We start from the raw sequence: 7,028 nt of genomic DNA, 5'->3' as shown, positions 1-7,028 counted from the left end.
AGGGTATCGACAAACGACCCTGATTTGATCCAGAGTTGGCTTTGCTACACTTGAGTTGCAGGTGAATTTTCTGGGTAGTCTTTCGGACACATGTTCTACGACGATACCGGTGCTGCTAGTCATGGTGATAGCTTTCTTGGCACAGTCTATCAATCCGTTGTGTTTGGACATCCAGTCCATTCCTAGGACAACTTCCAAACCTTTGGTTCCAAGTATGATTAGATTTGCAAAGAAATCTACATCATGGATTTTGATTGGCACATTTTTGCAAAATTTTCTAGCTTTGGTGGTTGATCCGGGGATTTGAACTATCATAACATGCTTCAAACTGAGAGGTTGAATTTTACTTGTTGATGCAAAGTCTTCGGTGACAAAGGAATGAGATGCTCCGGAATCAAACAACACTCTGGCAGGGATGTGGTTGACAGAAAACATACCCAAGTACAACATCTGGTGCTTCCTGGGCTTCTTCAGCGTTCATGTGGTAGAGGCGGCCGTTGCGGTTGTTGGGGTTGTTGGGGGCGAACTTCTTGCCGGTGGAGACACGGCGTTGCTGCTGAGCAGGTGCAGCGGTGTTTCCAGCGAGCTTGGCAAGACGCTTGGGACACTCGTTGGAGTAGTGCCCCACTACACCACACTCATAACAAGTGATAGTGGTCTTGTCATGCTTGTTCGCAACGGGAACGGCATTGCTTCCGGTTCTGGGGGCGGTGTTGGTGTTGTTGTTGTTAGGGGCTCGGGGTGGAGCGCGGTTGTAGTTGTTGTTGTTGTTGTTGTAGTTGTTGTTGTAGCCTCCTGGCTTGGAGTTTCCTCCACTCCGGTTCTGATAACCGGGGCGAGAGTTCTGCATCTGTGGCTTGTTGTTTCTCGGAGTGAAACCTCCGCTTGAGCTAGGGCGAAACCTTTGGGGGTGGCTTGATCCACTCTGATTCGCCATGCGGCGCTTGCGGTTCTCATTGGCTTGGTTTAACTTGCCCTCCATCTAGATGGCGGAGTCAACAAGGGCTTCGAGGTTGGCGAAGGGGATGTTGACGAGGACGATCTGCATCTCATCATGCGATCCGTTCAGGAATCTCTCCTTCCTCTTCTCAACGGTGTCGGTTTCATCAGGGGCATACCTTGACAAAGTGAGAAACTTGTCGCGGTATTCAACCACCGTCATGCGACCTTGTTTCAGTTCATGGAATTCATCCCTCATCTTCTTGATAAGACCCAGGGGTACATGGTACTTGCTGAACTTGAGTTTGAAATCCTCCCAAGTCATGAATTGACCTCCGTTCATGGCACGGGTGCTTGTCCACCAAGCGCGGGCTGGTCCAGCGAGATAGTGAGTGGCGAACAAGACTTTCTCGTTGGCTTCCACTCCGGCTACCTCCAGATTGTTCTCCATAGTCTGGAGCCAATCGTCGGCGTCGAGGGGCTCCTCGGTCTTGCTAAACACCGGAGGATTGGTGTTTTGGAAGTTCTTGAGCTTGGATCCAGGGTGGTCATGATTTCCATGACCTTGGTTGGCGATGTTCTGCAAGGTGATGAGGTTGGCTTGGTGTTCGGCTCTTTCGGTTTCCCGATCAGCAAGCATGGTTTGCAGCAGTTGCAGCATCGCGTCGTTGGTGCGATTTGGAGGGGCCATCTGAAGATATAGAAGATTATGAGATAAGAGGGAACATTCTATGGTTCATTTTGGTTAAGTTTGAAAACAATTTGAAAAACTTGTAAACTTTTCATGATAAACATAACATTCATTCATTCATGCAACACATAGTACAAACTACACACATACTCCAATGGTTTTAGGAACCATTCTCGTGCTACGATACAAAGGACGGGATACAACTCACACCTACTATAAGTGGAACTAGTGCAACTACTCCTCATCATCATCCACATCGATAGGGATGATTCCATCCTCTCCGGCCTCCAGAAACTCGTAGTCCTCTTCCTCGGTGTTCTCATCCTCCTCAAAGTCGTCGTCGTCACTCGGTAAGGCGTCTCCTCCTCGAAGATCTTCACCTTCTTCCTCCATCTCATTCAGCTGGTCTTCCCGGGCCTCGGACGGTGGCCTCAAGTGACGCGATCCGGGCGCGAAGGCGACGAATCGTAGCGTCCTTCTTGGCACGCTGTCGGCGAAGGCTCTTGCGATCGTTGTTGAGTAGCTTGATCGCCTCACCCTGCTCGGTGATGTGAGCATGGGTCTGGTTCGCGTAAGCGCGAGTGGCGTCGAGGTCCCTCTGAGTTTGGTAGAGCATGAAGTCCAAGTGATCCACGTGGTGCCTCAACTGGGGGTGCAGTGGCAGATCCATGGGTTCTCCGGCAGAGTTACGCCTTGCGAGATGCGCAAAGCGTTCCTCCCGAAGTGCTTCCACATTCTGTCCGCACAAGCGAGCAAGTGCTTCCTGAAGAGCACGTGCAAGCCCGTCGAGCCAGTTGCTTTCCCTGAAAGAGAAGAGGATCCTCTCAGAGGTGGGAGGCTCCATCTTGCCCCTCAAGTCAGCGGTGATAATCCACTGCAGTTCCCCTCCCGGCTAGTCGTTCACCTGAATCCCGTGAAACTCGGGGTGTGGGCGGCCAAGGTGATCCGACAGAGAGTTGAGGTCATGCTCGAAGATCAAGCTTCCACCATTTCCAAGCTGGTAGAACTTGGTGTTGATGGGTTCATTTGGCTCCATCTGAAAGCGAAAAAGATGAGTAAGTTAGAGAGTGAACAAGTGTGGCAAACTTTTAAGTAGATTCAAATAAGGAGGGACATGAGTCACCAAGTTTGAAAAAGTCTCAAAGACAAGAGGGTAAGTAAATTTTCACAAATATTCTCTTCATGTTGATTTCAAAGTTAAGTTTTCTTTTGAACGTCCATTCTAACTAGGGTCTTCTAAGGTCAAACAATGGCTCTGATACCAACTTGTCAACACCCGGATTTTTAAGTCCGGATGCCTATTATGTCATACATCGCAATCCCAGGAATATTGTTGTTGCGAGGCATAATAGTTAAGTATCACGATCATCATTCATTACAAACCATAAGGTCTTACAATTGGAATCACATCATCCATATTACACGAATAGTTGATCTATTGATCAACGAACAAACACAAGTTCATAGCGGAAGCGTAAGATACAAGGACTCTCTAGTCCACAGGCCAACGCTTGACGTTGGAAGACTCCTAGTTGTCGTAGGCGTCCTGCTGGTCTTCACCTTGATAGTTCTGCTCGTCTTCATACTCTGGCCATTTGAATAGCCAGGGACAAAGCCGTGAGTACGTTGAGTACTCGCAAACTAATACTATTGTAAGTGCTATTCAGTTCTAGTAAGGGTGCTAAGCTCTAGTTTGATTTGCATAAAGCCAATTTTAGTTCATAAGCAGTTTAGTAAAAGACTCAACCTTTGCCAACTAACTCAAGTGGGAACATTAGTGTCATTCCCACAACTCTGTTGTGATTCAAGTCAAGTCACCATTCACCATTCAACCTTTTCAAGAAATTTTGATACAGGAAACTGTATGGCCTTTCCAACCGTCCGTAACCGTGGACACGGCTATTCGAATAGGTTTACACTATGCAGAGGTTGCACACTTGTGCCACAACATTTGATTACATCCGTCGGGGATAACCCCGAATCATCGTAACTCGGTACGCGGATCATCAACCTTAACCTTTCACTTATATATCCTAGTATAGGCACCTCTCCCCATGAGCTTGGCCTCCCAGTGAAGACAAACCGTCGGCTCGGGAACCGCACAGGGCTTGGCCGTACAATTCACCTCAATTCACATCATTTCTCAACAACGGAGGCAGCCTCGGCATAACCCCTATGATGCTTGTTCGGAGGGAACCCATACTAAGACACACAAACTTCCAGCTAAGCCCTACCCATAATCAGGTATTGTGGGGGTACTTGTAATTTGGAAAGGTATCGCATCCAAACCAATATCAGTTTTAAATCAAAAATCACCATCTTCTCTTAGTCATATCACCTTTCAAAAATCATTCAAAAACAACTTCACTTCACCAAGTTCCCATCTAGAGTAGTCAAGTTTTATTTGTTAGCAATAGCACTAATTATGAGGGGTGCTAACTTAGCATTGCTTGTGCTAGATTTAAGCTTGGTGCTCATATGCTACTCTAGACCAAGTGAATCATGAATCAAAAAGTACTTTGAAAATAAAAGCAGTAAAACTTGTATAGTAAAACTTGGGATAGGACCACTAAGCATAAGGTAAAAGAGGGTGATGCATTGCTCTTGAGAGCTTTGCACTTTGCAAGTGTATTAGCTTGCCTTGGTGGTGGTACTGATCAAATTGGTCTTCTTCTCCTTGGAAGTAGGCCTCCTCCTCCTCTTGATACTCTTCCGTACTAGCGTCTAAAATACGAATACAAAGTACAATCACCACACAAGCTTAAGTAACTAGGCTATGCACACCTCATGAGTCACACAATCTAAGCTAACATCACAACATGCTTATTATATGAGTTGGCTTTGGTGTATTCTTAAGAAAAATAATTTCCTCTCATTACCAATATTACTTAGTGTTTCTATTCAATTCTTGAGAGAAATAATTTCCTCTCATTGAATCTTGTTAAGATTTAATCTCCTCAAATAATATTATATGACCTAGGTTGACCAAGGTCAACCTCTTCATAAGTATTACTTGGGAAAATAATTTAAATGAGGTGGTGCACCTCATGCATTTTAATAACACATAGTAATGATTTAATATCATCAACTAATTCAATATGAGATTTAACTAACCATGGTATCTACCTCATGTTGAATTAGTTGAGACAAGATTTAAATGAGAGGGAAGCTCTCATACATTTTAATAAATTATCTTGCCCAATTTAAATGATCTAGAACTAGCCATAGGGCCAATCTTTAAACTAGGCCATGATCATGTAAAACAACTATGTCATATTTTTATATATTCTGGTAGATAATGTGACATGTGATTTTTGAGAGTTGGAAATTATCTTAAAAGCACTTTTCTATAATTTTTAATAATTATTTGAAGTGGAAAAAGGCCCTGCCTTGTTATTTTTGTCACATTTATTCTACAACAAAACTAGAGTTGGGGCCAGTGTAGTTTTGTAGATACTTTAACAAGGTTTCCAAATATATAAAATTTGTCAAATTTGGTTTGGTAGATTTTCCCCTATTTAATTTTGAAAACAGCATCTGAGAATAATTAACAAATTTTGAAAATTCATATTTGAACTGGTGGGCTTAGGCGGAAAACTAGCTGGGCTGCGGGGTTAAAAAGAAATGGGCCGGCCCACTTCGCGTCCAGCGCGAGCAGGCCGTCTGACGGCGGGTCCCACGCGTCAGCGAGTCGTAACGACCGAAACGGTAAGTTCTTTCCAGGGCCGTAGGATTAGAAGGGAATCGAACGGGCGAGGAGCGTCGTCATCAGCGACGAGAGGCGAGGCTACTGGCGGTGACGATAGGGGGTGGGAGGCTCACCGGCGGCGCGGCGATGATCGGCGACGAGCTGCGGCGACGTTGTCGAGGAAGGGGAAGCAGATGGTAGTAGTGGCGCGTGCTGAGGAGGCGTCAATCGGCGGCAAGCTTCTCAGCACCTCCGCGGCTTCGATGTTGCAATTGGACGGCGTCGGCGGCTAATCGAGCAAGGGAAGTGAGCGAGGCGAGGGAGAAGAGGGAGAGGAGGCTGGCGGTGTGAAGAATTCGAAGCAGGAGGGTCTCTTTTTATAGCAACTGGAGGTGGCCGTGGGGCAGCGATGAGCTCATCGTTGATGACGAAGCTACAGAGGAGCTCGGCCACTGGCGATGACGCAGCGGGGTTGGCGAGTCTCTGGCGGTGACGCAGCGCTTGACGGCATTGAAAACGAGGGAGAAACGAGGACGAGAGGGTGACAAGGGCGGCCAGTACCCGCGGCGGACGTCGGCGAGATGGGCTTTGTCTACGGCGTTCCCGCGGGCCAATGGCGATGTCCTGGCGGTGCGTGGTGATGTTGCGAAGCGTGCGGCGCAGAGAGCGAGGGCAGGGGTCAACGGAGCTGGTGGCGCGACGTCGTGGCCAGACGCGTCTGCGACGCTCGCCGAGCGCGCTCTGGCGTGCGTGGTGCACGTCTGGGCGTGTCTGGGCGTCATGTTCCTGGTGCGTCTGGTGCACCACTGGCACGATGCTGGTGTCCAGTAGACTCAGGAGAGTGTGGAGAATGTGAAGGACATGGTTGGGTTCATTGGATTCGACCAGAGAGAGAGATGACATGGAGAGGCCATGCCATGCCACGGCATGGTGGGATTATTTCAAAGTGGTGATGATTTCTTGTACTCCTTCTTGTCCATTCTGCTTGGCAAAGCTGAGAGGGGTCAGAGAGGTACTAGAGATGACCTAGGGTTGATGGAGGAGGCAAAGAACTGATGGACAATGCCATGTCCCGAGTTGGCAGCAAGGTGCTCACCACCTGTTCGATGAAATGGCCGCAAGGAAAAAAAATTCAAATTTTGAATTGAATTTTGGTGGATTGAAAACATATAATATTTGCAGTAGAATGGTGGTGGTTTGGGTCAATTTGGCAAAGATTTGCAAAATCACAAAATGCATGTGATCTTACATATGTGACAATGTCTCAACTTTGGTTCACCACCATTGAAAATAGAGAAGGAATCTGGGGTGGTGTCTTTGGGCAAAGTTATTCACCCTGATGTTGTCTTGGATGAGGTGCAAAGTTTGGGCAAAGTCTAGAAGAGAAATCTCAAAATAACAGGGCTCAAAGTAGGTACCAGATTAAAAATGTCACATGTGACCATATTGTATGTAACTTGAAATTTGAATTTGGTTTTGGTTTGATTTGAGTTTCTTTACTTCCAAAAGTGTTTAAAAGGGTTTAGTAACCATTTACAACCAATGGTGCAAGCCAAAGTGGTCTAGGTTAAGTATTTGCAAAAATGGCATAAGCCATATGTGTGTGTGGAGGTAAATTTTATCTTTTCTTTTCTAGTTTCTTCTTCCTTGCAATTTGATGATCCAAAGATCAAAGTTAGGGTTTAGGTGTAAGGGTAATTGACAAGGTAT

Source organism: Lolium rigidum, chromosome 6 (assembly GCF_022539505.1).
Source record: "Lolium rigidum isolate FL_2022 chromosome 6, APGP_CSIRO_Lrig_0.1, whole genome shotgun sequence".
Taxonomy (NCBI): Eukaryota; Viridiplantae; Streptophyta; class Magnoliopsida; order Poales; family Poaceae; genus Lolium; species Lolium rigidum.
This window is presented reverse-complemented; position numbering follows the sequence as displayed.